Source organism: Pinus tabuliformis, chromosome 4_2 (genome assembly GCF_031772625.1).
Source record: "Pinus tabuliformis cultivar Carrire ecotype Pingquan chromosome 4_2, CPIR1, whole genome shotgun sequence".
Taxonomy (NCBI): Eukaryota; Viridiplantae; Streptophyta; class Pinopsida; order Pinales; family Pinaceae; genus Pinus; species Pinus tabuliformis.
The window spans coordinates 138,213,407-138,229,217 of record NC_142304.1 but is presented as its reverse complement, the minus strand read 5'-3'; the positions used below and the strand labels follow the sequence as shown (position 1 = coordinate 138,229,217).

The 15,811-nt window shown below is 39.8% G+C and overlaps 1 protein-coding gene across 1 annotated transcript in view; it reads right to left on the bottom strand.

Moving 5' to 3' along the window:
* Positions 1–15,811, bottom strand: part of ATLIG4 (DNA ligase IV) — a 495,731-nt gene that overhangs the window by 371,390 nt on the left and 108,530 nt on the right. The window lies entirely within an intron of this gene.

The window sequence follows — 15,811 nt, the reverse complement described above, 5'->3', positions numbered from 1 at the left end:
GTTAAGTCACTCCATGATGTGAAGGTCTCTGGTTCGAAACTCCGTGGGCAAAAATCCAGCCATGTTAAGGGCTGGTGTGGCCCAGGTCAGGTGCGATCCCCGGGTAATTTTGACGGCTTAGATGCCCCTGGGTCGCGGTTTCTCAACCCACAAGTCAAGCCTGATGTAATCTATAGAGAACTCGGACAATTTGACAGACAAACAAAAAATATTATAGGACTCTACAATGAAATCAAACTACATAATCATCTGAATCTAGATCCTCTACATTCTCTACATGGGTATGCATGCCATCTTGACTCAATACCCTTGAACATCCAACACCAATATCTGTATATTATGGTGGTGGAAGCGGTTTCAATTCATCCAAGATAAGTCCATCCACAATAGAAAGGGGGCATCATTAAATAGATCAAAAGTAGGTTTTAGAGTAGTAGTGGGATTTTGTCTTCACTTTTTATTTTGTTCTTTGTTTTCTGCAGGAAGAGGAGATGCAGCAGTACAAAACCAGTCAAACCGACTGATTTTGACCACTTTTGTCTTCAGTCAGCTAATTCCACCTGTTCAAATGAAATAGTGAATTTTGCTTTGGAAGGTCATTTTCAAAAAGAAACCTCCAATACCAGTCCAAACTAATCGATTATACTGATTCCAGTCCAGTTCTAACAATGGGCTTAGCTCATTCCCTCCTATTGTCCACAGGAGATGGATAGAATGTTGGAATTACTAAAAAATTGGGCATTCACGTTGTAACTTACAATATTGTAGTTGTGCAAAAGAAATATTCAAAGAGGCACAATGAAATGTCGGGAGAATATATGAGAATTAGAATAAGGATGGAGAAAGTCAACAGAGTTGTTGAAGCAGTGTAAAGCATTATCTGGTGCAGCCTGTTACAGCAAAATCTTGTACCATAGTGCAAAGACTCACTAGATGATCAAGACAATGAGTAACATGAGAGAGTTACCACTATCACCTCAACAACTACTCCCCTCATTTTAGATATTGTTGAAAAGTGTATTAAATAAGTGAAATTAATGTTTTAAATACATTTTTCGGCCATTTTCTAGGCTGACATCAAGCTCTTATTAGTTGTTATAAGCCTTATCAACTGTCAAAATTTGTTGTAACTTAGTCCCTAGTTTACTCTTTAATTTAGCCTTCATTTTACATTGTTTACTCATAATTTCCGAGGTTAAATTTGTTAATGTTATAAACCGTTTTGTTTCTATGAATTGCTGATTTAAAAAATTGGTTTACAGCAGCCTTAGGTATTTTGTTAATTCGGTTGTTGATTTGGTGTGTTCGGGAACCCTATCTGAGCCTCTTTCAGCCATAGGCTTTAGATTGAGCCATAGCTACCTTGAACCCAAATCTAGAATTTACTCCATCCACATTTATTATTCATTTATCTGGTAGATTTTCATTGTAGGATCCTTGGGAGACACCTTAAGATCCTTGGGTTATTTGATCCTAAGCCCTACCAAGGAAGTTTCTCCTGTGTTGAAATGTGTTCATTATTAAAACAAAGGGGAGTTGTTGTTGAGGTGACAGTGGTAACACTCCCAAGAGTGGCACTTTGTCCAAGTCACCTAATGGGGACTTGCACTAGTCACTATATTTTGCTATAACAGTCATTCGGGAATCTGGTGAATCTAAGGACTCTGAACCAAAGGATAATCCTGTAGTTCATGCTGAGGATCTCATTTCTAGTAGTGGTGATGAGTTTTGATGATTAATCATGTTGATTAGTGATATGTAGTAGGCCAATATCTTAGAACATCTTGTTTTTTGGAATCCCAAGGCTGTTTAGAGACTCGTTGATTATGTATTTTGTTTCATATATGTGTTGCACTTGGTGCCCTTTTGATATATTCACTCTTACATGGTATACACATGAGCAAACTCTGCATATTTTGTCCCTAATTGTTTTGATTCTTTAAGATATATTTTTTTATCAAAATTTAAATATTTTGTGTATTTTTTAGTAAACCAAGTCATAAAACTCAAACGAATCCAATTCCAAGCTGAGTCTGAGAGGACCCTCCACTGTCCAAGGCTCATTGCAAGTTTTAAAACATAACTATAAATCAAAACTCTTTCATCATATGGCCTTTATCACCCATTATGTATTTTGTTTCAGATATGTATTGCACTCAGTGCCATTTTGATATATTCACCTTTAAATGGTATACACATGAGCAAATTTTGCATATTTTGTCTGTAAAGTTTGGAATCTTTAAAATATATTTTTTCATTAAATTTTAATATTTTGTGTATGTTTCAGTAAACCAAGTCATAAGATTCAAACAAGTCCAATTCCAAGTCGATTCTCAGTGGACTCTCGAGTCTCAACCGTCCAAGGCTGATTCTGAATTTTAAACATTGCAACAGATCAAAACCCTTCCATCATATGGCTTTCATCACCTGTAGTAGAGTTCAGACAAATACCTTGTTCAACAATGGACCTTCCATTTCACATGAATGTACAAAACCCATTCCAATTACTTTCCTCACAAACCTGCAACAACCATACCAATGATTTGGACTGTACTTGCCATGCAGATCTCCTGCGCATCTTATGGCAATGTGATCCCTCTCACCAATGCACTGTCAATACTCCTGTCTGCCTTCTGAATATTGAATTATGAAAGGTTCATGTGGAGAACTGAGGGGAGGCTTGCGTGGAGGAGAGAATGAACAATCAAACGGGGCAGAGATGGATGGATCATTTAGCAGAGGGTGCAAATTAGTTGCAATCTTTGCTTGGTGTGGTGATCTTTTTTTCTCCATATGATTTATCTAGAATATATATATATATATGTCATATATTGGCATCATGCTTCTCCTTGTGATGATAACAAACCTGTTTCTACTTACTAGAGTAAGGAGTTCTATTTTAACTCCTAGTTTCTCTAATAGAAACCATTTATGAACTCTCTCAACTATTTTTCCAGGATCCTTTGGAGAAACCCAAGCCCCAAACTCGACAACCATACAAAACCACTATTTGCACCAATGTTCTGAAGAGTAGCTTCCTCAATTCAAACTCCACAGCTGACTGAAGTTAACTTCACTTGTGATTCGATTGTCTTCTGTATAATATCGTCTGATTATTGATCACGGTTGCCCCCATATCTTTTTGTTCATTATGACCTAGACAACCCATTATGTTATTCAAATTTACAATTGACTATATTACGAGACATTTTGATGACTGTAAAGACATTTGGACCAGTCATAAGTGTTGGAAATACTAAGAGGGGGGGGTGAATCAATATTCCTTAGCAATTAGCACTTTTAAATCTTTTCAGAGCATTAGTTAATCTTCAATTAATAATTTATTATTAATGTTTATGCAGTAATAACAGTAAATAAAAGAACACAGTAGGCACAAGAATTTTAGGTGGAAAACCCCCTCCAGGTCAAAAACCACTGACCGCTTTTCTAGTAAATTCTTTAATCTTCAGGCCCAACTGAAATGGAAGAAACAACTTCTTAGAATTCTAGAAAAGCATTCTTCTCCATCTCCCACTGGAAGGACGCCCCAACACCCTGGTTTCTTCAGTAATCAACTAAATGGATGCCCTAGCACCTTAGCGAGCCACAACTCGCCCTAGCACCACCTTACCACCCTGAAGTATTCACAGGCCCCAACCTGTAGGCGACTCCATACACCTGCCTAGCACCTCCTTGCCACCATATAATGACTGAAATAAGACAAGACTGTGGATTCCCAAACCAGGGACAACAATCCACGATACAATAAGATGTACAATGATTTTCGTGTACTTGACCAAATACCCAATCACTCTATGACCTGCAACCCAACCATGACATCATCCCAAAAGTGACTCCTATACCTCCCAACAACCCCTCTTCAACTCTAGGCAGACTGACTCTTTCACAAATGACTCTTTTACAATCTTTACAATGATGACTCTTTTACAAATGACTCTTTTATCAATGACTCTTTTACAACTTTACAATGATGACTCTTGGCGTTAACAATACTTCACAATATTTGGATGGTTGTCATGTCTTCAAGGATGTCTCGCTGCAAAGCTTCCTTTGATTTGATACTTCTGCTCTTGAATTCTTGCTCGATGTTGTACTTGAATCTTCTTCTACCTGCATGCAAAATTTGCCCGGCAAAACCAATCCCAAAACAAAACAAAATGCCCTTCAACTTACCTCTGCCTGCAAAACACATGTAAGTGCATAATAATGAATAAATACAAATTAAGTGTGCTTGTCACTTTTGTTGTTGACTTGTTGCAGCAGTAGACAAAGACTTCCACTCTTGATACAGGCCTAGACTCTATGCAAGACTATATCCAAAACAGACTTAAAGATATATACAATAAAAACTGATGACAAACCCTAGACTTGTGATGGACCAAGTTCTAAGTACAACAACAGAGACCATTCTATCAACTATGACAAAACAAGTAACATGAACTTACAACATCATATAGATTTAGCAGACTTGGTGTAGCATCAAGAATATGTAGCATCAAATGTGTAGTATCTGTTGAAGTTTCTAAGATTACTTAGTTAGAAACCCTCCATGCAATTTATCTGATTTATTCCTACCTACTCGTTATTTTCCTTAACAAGTTATTTACAATTTAAATATTGAAAATAAACACTAGTGCATGCTCAACATATTACAGATCAACAACTAAAAAGAAGGAGAAACAAACACACCATATGACACCATTATTTTTGGACTAATGTCCCCCGAAAAACCCAATGTGGGAAAACCGATGCAGTTACCTGAGGGTTTTCTTATTAAGCAATATCGGAGTACAATCTAGGTGACGAAATTGGCCTACCCAACAGAGAATTTCCTTAGGAGTAATACCTCTCCATTTTTGACAAATCTACTGGTTGAAACCCCGGATAGTCCTTCTAGCAGCTACTCAACACCAATCTGCCCCAAAAACCCCAGCATCTGCCCAATCCGGACTGCATCAGCCTCTCCTAGCCTAGCACTGGCCCTGCATCAGCCTATCTTGGCTTGCATCAGCTCCAGGAGACCCTGCGTCAGCTACGCTGGCCTCTCTTGTGCTCTGCGCAGCACTTAGCTGCCTCTGCGTGGCCCTGCGTGAGCACTAGCTGCGCCTGCGTCACTCTCTTTGGTTGATCTGTTACTTTCCTGTCACTATCTCTGCCTCTCTGTCTCTCTGTACTAAATGCCCCTCGCTGCTAAATACCCTGACCTAGAGAATAGAATGACTAATCGCTCTAGTGTATTCTCGAAGTGACCCTCAAGCCTCCTCTTATACTTTTCCTGTTGACATATCAACGACCAAGATTAAGTCCCTAATGAATGACTAAGATTAGATCTAGATTGATCCATGTCTTTTGGACCACTCTAACACAAATTCATATTGATACACATTAATATTTTATTTCCTCTAAGTTTAGACTTAGGGACTCCATTAAAAATATTAATTATTTTAATATCTCCTGATTTGTTTAAAATCTGCCCAAACCCTTTCTGGGTATTGGAGATTTCATGTGCCCCAACTTCTCCACCAAATTTCGTGGCTAGAGCACATCCGATGCTACTCCAAATCAACACTCCCTCTTAGCGAGGACTGTGCTCTAGCAATACTCCTCCCCGAGTATTACTATGATCATCCGGCATCGGTACCTGTGCTGATGCTAGGCCTTCCTGCCCAACATCCTCTGCACTGTTGCATCCTGTATTGTTGCCCATGGTTCTCCCACTGCCACTGATGCATCTGTACGACAACTCCCTCTGCATCCGTGTTGTTGGTCCTTTCTCCCAACACTGCATCCGCACTGCACCTCCTCTCATCATGTTGCATCGTGTTGCCCACTGTTGCATTGCAACTCAGTTACTGAGAAGTAAGTAACTAATCTCCCAACTGACCTCCTTGTTGGGCTAGAGACACCCACTGATGTTGAAGCTCCCTCTGTCGCTGACAAGTGCTCCCTCTCTGAACTCTGTGCTGCTGCAACAACTCCCTGCATCTCGCACTGTTGCACACCTCTCTGTGCCTTTTTGCACTAATGCAACACTCCTGTGCCTCTCGCACTGTTGCAACCTGCTAGCTCTGCACCGTCTCGGGACTGCTGCACTGTATCTCTCTCTGCCGCTCCATCCGCATCCGTCTCTACCCACTCAGCCAGTCCTGCTACTCCTCGACAGGGTTCCCGTAGCAAGGTCTAATCCAAGAGGCTAGGTACCTCGAGGATCCTGCCCCTCATCATCTGTAGTCCAACGAACTACAGCTCAATGTCTCCCCATTTCCGCTCAAGTGGTGGTGTGCACTCATGGCACAATCATTCTCTATCAAAACTTCCTTCTTTGCCTGTGTTGGCGCTACCTTAAGTCTCGGAAGACTCTCCCTTACTCTTCTTCCTTGGACACTGAGTCGCATAATGACCTAGCTCCCCACAGTGGAAGCACTTGATCTTAGCGAGATCTTTCTTCTTTTGCTTCTCCTGCTTTCCCTCAAATGCTAGGGCCACATCTTCCTCCTCCTGCTTGACTTTGATCCCTTTGTTGCTGCTACCCATCTTCGACTGTCATTTGATCTCTTCCTAGTGAAGAGCTACCCACATCTCGTCCCAAGGTGGAAGTGTCCCTCTGCCCAGTGTACTCTGGACAAATACTTCCCAGTGTTCTGAGACAGCACTCAGGGCTGTCCTCACCATTAGCTCATGATTCGGTGTTGCCCCTATAGTAGTCAACTAGTCTTGGGTCTCATTCAGTCCTTCGAGGAAGGTGTCAATCGATTATCCCTTCTTCATTTGATACGACCTCATTGGATTCTCAAGCAGCATTCTTCTTTGCACAGAACCATGTTGGTACAGCTTCTTGAGAGCCTCCCACATCTCAAATGTCATTTCCTTTTCAGCTATATGTGGTACTACATGATCCTTGACCCCGTCAAGGATAATGCTCTTAGCCCTCGCCAACGCCTCCTTGTACCTGTCATTATCATTGGGGTCGACTAGGACAGCTATTACCTTCAAGGCGAAGTTCTTGACACGATTCTTGTCGAACACGAATAAGACTTTGGCCTTCCAGACTGCGAAGTTCGATGCTCCATCTAGTCTATCCTAGTCTCTTACCCCGTGTAGTGCCATGATGATCCTCTACTTCCCTCCTGGAAATTCTCTGTTCGACTCATCTAAATCTCTACTTCCCATCTGGAATTTCTCTTCAAGACTCCCTCTGAGTCTTGATTTCCCTCCTGGACATCCATCTACCACTTGTCGAGATACCCTCTACTCTGATCGTGTTGTGCAACTTCACTGCTGATCCGGGTTCCTCAGCTAGAAACCCTCGGTAACAACTCCTTTGGCCCTGCTCTGTCAGGTACTGTTCTGACTACAGTACCTCACCAGCTCCACTCTGCAACATTCCTGCAGCCTTCTAGACCCCATCAACTGCTTATCTGTGGACTACGTCAACCCCTCTCTGCTTCACGCTAGCCCTACGTCACCCCGGATGGGTCTGCATCAACCGTGGGACGCCCTGCATTAGCCCTCTGGCCCTCTGCATCAGCAACGCTGGCCTCTTTGAGGCTTTGCGCAGCTCCCGGCTTCCTTTGCGTGGCCCTGGTTGGCTCTGCGTCACACTCCTTGGCTTCTACGTTGCTAGAGACAGCTTCTATCACCTCGGGACAGTTGTTTTCTGTTGTTATTGCTCCGCTCGGCTGATGTCTTTTAGACCTCCTGTGATCTGCAATCATGCTCTGATACCATGTTGAAGTTTCTAAGATTACTTAGAAACCCTCCATGCACTTTACCTGATTTATTCCTACCTACTTGTTATTTTCCTTGACAAATTATTTACAATGTAAATACTGAAAATAAACACTAGTGCATGCTCAACATATTACAGATCAACAGCTAAAAAGAAACATAAACAAACACACCATATGACACCATTATTTTTGGACTAATGTCCCCAGAAAAACCCAACGTGGGAAAACCGGTGCAGCTATCTGAGGGTTTTCTTATTAAGCAATATCAGAGTTCAATTTGGGTGCCGAAACTGGCCTACCCAACAGAGAATTTCCTTAGCAGTAATATCTCTCTGTTTCTGACAAATCTACTGACTGAAACCCCAGATAATCCTTCTGATAGCTACTCAGCACCAATCTGCCCCAGAAACCCCAGCATCTGCCCAATCTGGACTGTGTCAGCCTCTCCTATCCCAGCCTTGGCCCTGCGTCAGCCCCAAGAGGCCCTGCGTCAGCTCTTTGAGCCTTTGTGTCAGCTACGCTGGCCTCTCTGGTGCTCTGCACAGCACTTAGTTGCCTCTACGTGGCCCTGCGTGAGCACTTGCTGCTCCTACATCACTCTCTTCGGCTGCTCTACTGCTTTCCCAGCACTATCTCTGTCTCTCTGTACTCAATGCCCCTCAACTACTCTCTGATCACTGATTCTATCTCTCTTAGCAAACCCCTCTCTAGAGAATAGAATGATTGATCACTCTGGTATATTTTCCAAGTGACTCTCAAGCCTCCTCTTTTACTTTTCCTGTTGACATAGCAACAACCGAGATTAAATCCCTAATCAATGGCAAAGATTAGATCTGGCTTGATCAATGTCTTTTGGACCACTCTTAACACAAATTCATATGAATACACATTAATATTTTATTTTCCCTAAGTGATCAATGTCTTTTGGACCACTCTTAACACAAATTCATATGAATACACATTAATATTTTATTTTCCCTAAGTTTAGACTTAGGGACTCCATTAAAAATATTAATTATTTTAATATCTCCTGATCTGTTTAGAATCTGCCCAAACCCTTTCTGGGTATTGGAAATCTCATGTGCCCCAACCTCTCCACCAAATTTCGTGGCTAGAGCACATCCGATGCTACTCCAAATGAACAGTATCAAGAATAGGACAGTCGAAATGTGGTATCAAAACTAACTGTGACATATAGAGACATTGAGATATAATCGAGACCCTTTATATACCTATGTTGTCCTACAAAAACATATGTCAGAGATGATACTCAAAATTAAAATGTAAACACTAATCACACATACCTTATTGTACGAGACTTACCCTTGACTGTTGATGTGTGGTCCTTACTGCATTGATCCTTGAATGCATGTTTTTTCTTGGCTTATAGGAGCTCGATATTGAATCTATTGTATCTATCTAATTTTGGATCTGTAGGGTCTAAAATTTCGTCCTATGGTAACCCTTTGAGTCCTCTTTCCAACCCCACAGGTCTGGTCAAAATTGGATTCTTCAAGAAAGAGTTATGCCCAATCTCCCACGACGACCTAATTATACATTGATTCAGTAGAGCGAACTTGTACAAAGTGCCATGTGTCACTGTTGCGATCTTTGGCCCTGAAAATGATACCGAACAAATTACAATCGGTCCTCTTTCTGTCACTATTTACGAAATTTGAATCCAATGCTGACAGAGAAAGTTATGACGATTTTCCCAATGTCACCTGTTTGACATGGAATTCGGGAGCCTGCAAAAACCCTAACTTCCTCAGATCATATTTCTAAAAATATAGCAAACCAAGATCTGAAATTCAATGTCGAGGTTCATCAAGATTTCGGCTCAAATGGGTTTTAATTTCAACTTCGCAAAAAAAAAAAAAACTTATAGCAAAAATGTCACGATAACCTGTTTGAAGCCACAAAATCCCTACTAGGGGAGGTGATGCAGGAGCATTCAGCTCAGAAATATCATTGTATTTTAGTAGACATAGGGGGTCTTGTGTTTTCAAGGAAGTTGGTTTCCTGAGTATTAAATTAATGTAATTATTAAGGTTTCTAAGTAAGTTTATGAGAGATATTAAGAATAGGAATTAATTAAGTATTGTGAGGCATATTTGTAAATGTTCTCGAATGTTGGAGAACATGAGAGATTTAGGTTAATTAAGATTCCATAGGGATTGAGAGATTTAGAAATCAATTGTAAATCTTAGATTAGGAATTCGTTTCATGGTTTGTGGAACTAGAGAGGATCTTTAGGGATTAGTTGATTCAAAAGTGGACTTAGAGGACATTTAGGATTTAGTTCAAAAGATTAAGGATCTGAACCGAAATGGGTTACAGAACCTTTTGTATAAATGTAAGCCTAAAAGGCATAGAGAGAGTTAGCTAGTTAGTTAGTTAGAGAATCAGAGTTCAGAGGTTAGATAGGGTTTGACTGTAAGCCTACGGGCAGGAAAGGAAAGGCCACTGATATAGAAGATCAGCCGAGAAGGAACTCATTGTGTAAATATTCATTTATTAATACAGAAGTACAATTTCTGAGTTGTGTGGTATTGAGTAATTGAATTATAAATTGTGTGTGGATTAGACTAATTCTGCATAACATAAGTGTGCAAGGAATTCAAGAAGAATCTGAGAGAGAGGACAGTGTAGAGAAGAGTGTTACGAGTTTACGCAGTCAGCATTGGAGAAAACCTTCAATGTTACAGCGAAGGTATAACTGCGAGGTTTCCTAAAACTTAAGGATTTATGAAGGAAGTGTAAAGCGCGAAGAAATGAAGTAACAGAGTGGAGATCGAGATCGGAACAAGTGAATATTGTAAGGTGAGAACAAATATACAGGCAGAAAGTCGAATGGGCTTTTACACAGGAAGAAACAAAAGAACGTAACAGTGCACAAGAACCGTTGGATTAGTGAAATCAACGGACAAGATCGTGTGAGATAGACGGCTAGGATTAAGTCGCACAAAATAAAGTCAAGATGAATGGCAAAGATTAAAACCACGTGTTAGCTGAAAGGTGGCACGGTCTTCATAGGCAGTAAGCAGTGTCTCGCGCGCCCTCAAAGCGGTAAACGGCATTCTATAATCTCACACGATAAGCCTAAGTGGGTGACACGTAGTACACGATGGAAAGGGAAAACCACTCTTCTCGCGCGCTCTCTATCTAATATTGGTCGTGCATGTAATCACATGATATGACGTGATCACCGTTGGATTGAGGTAGGAGAAATAAACGGTGGAGATTGGTCAGGCTAGTTGGCGCGAGTTATTGCGCGATAACCGTCAAATTGAAGAATGAAATTGACGGTGAAGATTTAATGCGCTAAGGAGAGCACCAATATATGTGCAAAGGTTTGTGGAATGGAGGAAAGGTAAGGTTTAGGTGTGGCTTATGAAATATTTCTATTATATGGGAATTATAATAGAAATAAGCGGGATTAATGTATTATGGTTTAAGTTGAATTTTAATCAAAGTCTAAAATCCATGGTATGGTTAATATGCGCGGGTAATAAGAATTAACCAAAGATTATGAAGGATTTATAAGGTTCCGCTCAAAGGTTTATAAAGGTCCAGACTTTGGATAGTTAAATCAAACGTTTCCGCATAGATTTTATTGAAGGAGCATTAAACCTTGGTTGAAGAAGGTTTTACTAGGCAGAAATATTAAAATTCGTGAGACATGGTGTAACATGCAATTTTATTTGCATAATGTGGGTAGATGCGGCTTTTGCTGCGTCATTTTTGGTATCAAAGCTGAACAATGTGTGAAAAATTCATTGAGAAATTTAGAACAGAGTTATGTTTTGAAGGTATGTATACAGGCAAGAGGAAATCAGATTTTAAATCTGACAAACAGTAGGCACACGGAGATAAAGTGTAGCAGAATTTGCAGATGCAAAGAGACAAAGAACAATCCATTCAAAGTGCAGATGAATGGTAGAACAAGATAACGCAGAGATCTTGAAGGTGAGATGATATGTTTTTGTTTTAATTTGGTTTGAAGATTGTGGTTGCGGAATTCAGGATGTAGACAAAGAAGGTATCTCAGCAAAAGAAAAGAAGCAGTAGTGGAGGAAGTTGGTCAGAATTTCTAAGTGGAAGAAGAGGTGGCCAGAACCTAGTATTTCATTTGTGGTTGAAATACAAGAGGACAATTGTGTTCTTAAAAGTGCAGATGAGTTGAAGCCTAGAAGGAGCAGAGAGAAGCGCTCAAATAGGTTCGAGAGAATAGAGAACCAAGTGCTTGCCAAAAGACCAAGTACTGAGGAGAGCTTGCTGAGGTAAGTGGCAGCAGGGAGGAGATGTTGTTGCAGAGACTTTAATGCAGTTCATAGTAAGTGAGTGAGGAACTCATGAAGATAGAGAAGGAGATGACTACAAATAGTCATAACAAAGATAACAGAGGTTTTAAGGAAGACCACAACAGAAGAAAGGTGAAGAAAGAGGATGCCAAGGCAAATGGCATACAGAGACAATTAAGTGAAGAAGAATATGAGAGGGAGAAGGCTGAGATTGCAGTTCATCTTGAGTCATTGATGGAGACGTTGCATATAAATAAATAAGACCAGAAGCATGGTTATGTCATGAGGAAGAAAGTAAAGTGGCAAAGGCTACAAGAGAAGAGAAATCAGCAGGTGAATATGCAGTTAGTAGAAGAGTTGCGAAAGCTTGAACAGGTAATGAATGTTCACTTGAAGTCTGAAGAACTCAGATAAGCTGAGTTGCGAATGGAAGTTTCCATTTGTGAAGCAGAACAAGGTGAAGTTCTGGGTGAAGATGAAGACTGGAGATCTATGAAAGATCTTATGAACCATTGTGCGAATTCAAGACAGCAAGAAGTTTACTTTGCTGAAGAAGGAATTATTGATGATTTTCTGAACTGTTGGACAAATTCAGATCAGCAGGAGGATATAAAACCTTGTATTTTTTAATCTAATAATTTTGATGTGATTACAGGTTTTGCAGAAGATGAGCAGTCTTTTGAAGCTGTCAAAAGTATGGAAGAGTATATTTCAGAAGATAAATACTCTGAAGTAAAGAATGATGGAGAATGTCTCTTGAATGAGAAAAGCAGTGAATTATTGCAGCAGAAAGAATTTAGTAATACATTGATGTTTGAAGCTGTTACAACACAGGAACAATTTCTTGTGAAAGAGGAAGATGCAATTCAGTCTAAAGAACTGATATGTGAAGCAACAGTTGACATTGTTGAACCTTGTAATTCTCAAACTGATAAATTGTGCATAAATGCAGGAATTATAAGTGATGATGAAGTACTTATGAAGTGTCAAAGAGAAATTGAATTGCTGGAATATTTGCTGGAAAACTCAGAGTATGACAGTGTGATTGTAGACGAAGCAGTTCACTACAGTGGACAAGAGCAGAAAGACATCATTGAAGCAGATGGTGTGGAAGAAAGACTTGCTGACAATTTCGAGAGTCCTTTAGAGAATTCTTTAAAGAAGCTGAATCAGCATACTAATGCGCTGATAAAAGAGGAAAAGTCAGAGCAACATACTGAAATGTTGCCAAAGGAAGAAGAGGCACTGAGGCCTTATGTTTTTCATTTTAATAATTGTTTTGTGAGTGCACGTTTTGTTGCAGATGTTGGAGAAAATTTGGCACATATGAGCAACCAAGTAAAGATGGAAAAGGAAGGAAAATATGCTAGAATTGATGAACAGCATAGTGATGTATTTGAGAGGAATCAAGTACAAGGGGAATTGGAAGACAATTTATTTTTTGAAAGTAAATTTACAGATATTGAACAGAGGTTGTTTGGAAAGTCTCAAGAGGGTAAGGATGAAACAGCAGTAGTAAAAATCCGACAACTTCAAAGAGAAGATAATGACCAACAGTTTGAAGATGAGGGACAGAGTACAGCAACAAATGGCAGAGTATGTACTAGCCCAAGGATATGTTGGAGATGGAGATTGAAGAATTATGGCAATTAATGATGAAGCAGTCTAGATGGAAGAGATTGACAGCAACAGGAAGAGTGATCAAACAGAATATGAACCTGACTGACAAGAAGAGAAAGATGAAACAGAAGACAACAAACATACAGCAGCAATAAAGCAACAGAGCATTCAGACAACTACAAACTAAAGTTTGGGACCCTGGAGGTTTTCTATCAACATATAAGAACACATGATCTGGAGATCATGAATGTTTTCAACCTTGGGAGTCTGATGCAAGATCATCCGGCTCAGAAATATCATTGTATTTTAGTAGACATAGGGGGTCTTGTGTTTTCAAGAAAGTTGGTTTCCTAAGTAGAAAAATAAATGTAATTAATAGGTTTCTAAGTAAGTTTATGAGACATATTAAGAATAAGAATTAATTAAGTATTGTGAGGCATATTTGTAAATGTTCTCAAATGTTGGAGAACATGAGAGATTTAGGCTAGTTAAGATTCCATAGGGATTGATAGATTTGGAAATCAATTGTAAATCTTAGATTAGGAATTCGTTTCATGGTTTGTGGAACTAAAGAAGATCCTTAGGGATTAGTTGAGTCAAAAGTGGACTTAGAGGAGATTCAGGATTTAGTTCAAAAGATTAAGGATCTGAACCGAAATGGGTTACAGAACCTTTTGTATAAATGTAAGCCTAAAAGGCATAAAGAGTTAGTTAGTTAGAGAGTCAGAGTTCAAAGTTTAGATAGGGTTTGACTGTAAGCCTACGGGCAGGAAAGGAAAGGCCACTGATATAGAAGATCAGGCCGAGAAGGAACTCATTGTGTAAATATTCATTTATTAATACAGAAGTACAATTTCTGAGTTGTGTGGTATTGAGTAATTGAATTATAAATTGTGTGTGGATTAGACTAATTCTGCATAACATAAGTGTGCAAGGAATTCAAGAAGAATCCAAGAGAGAGGACAGTGCAGAGAAGAGTGTTACAGGTTTACACAGTCAATATTGGAGAAAACCTTCAATGTTACATCAAAGGTATAACTGCAAGGTTTCCTAAAACTTAAGGATTTATGAAGGAATTGTAAAGCGCGAAGAAATGAAGTAACGGAGTGGAGATCGAGATAAGAACAACTGAAGACCGTAAGGCAAGAACAAATATACAGGCAGAAAGTCAAATGGGCTTTTACACAGGAAGAAACAAAAGAACGTAACAGTGCACAAGAACCGTTGGATCAGTCAGATCAACAGACAAGATTGTGTGAGATAGACGGCTAGGATTAAGTCGCGCAAAATAAAGTCAAGATGAATGGCGAAGATTAAAACCACGTGTTAGCTGAATAGTGGCGCGGTCTTCATAGGCAATAAGCACTATCTCGCGCGCCCTCAAAGCGGTAAACGGTATTCTATAATTTCACGTGATTAGCCTAAGTGGGTGACACGTAGTACACGATGGAAAGGGAAAACCACTTTTCTCGTGCGCTCTCAATCTAATATCAGTCGTGCATGTAATCGCGCGATATGATGCAATCACCGTTGGATTGAGGTAGGAGAAATAAACGGTGGAGATTGGTCAGGCTAGTTGGCACGAGTTATTGTGCGATAACCGTCGGATTGAGAAATGAGATCGACGACGAATATTTAATGCGCTAAGGAGAGCATCGATATATGTGCAAAGGTTTGTGGAATGGAGGAAAGGTAAGGTTTAAGTGTGGTTTATGAAATATTTCTATTATATGGGAATTATAATAGAAATAAGCGGGATTAATGTATTATGGTTTAAGTTGAGTTTTAACCAAAGTCTAAAATCCATGGTATGGTTAATATGTGCGGGTAATAAGAATTAACCAAAGATTATGAAGGATTTATAAGGTTCCGCTCAAAGGTTTATAAAGGTCCAGACTTTGGATAGTTAAATCAAACGTTTCCGCGTAGAGTTTATTGAAGGAGCATTAAACCTTGGTTGAAGAAGGTTTTACTCAGCAGGAATACTAAAATTCCTTAGACATAGTGTGACATGCAATTTTATTTGCATAATGTGGGTGGATGTGGCTTTCACTACATCAAGAGGATATGAGGATCACTATTTATATGAATGTCTTGAATGGAGAGGGTCCTCAACAAGTGAACGTTGGAGGGATT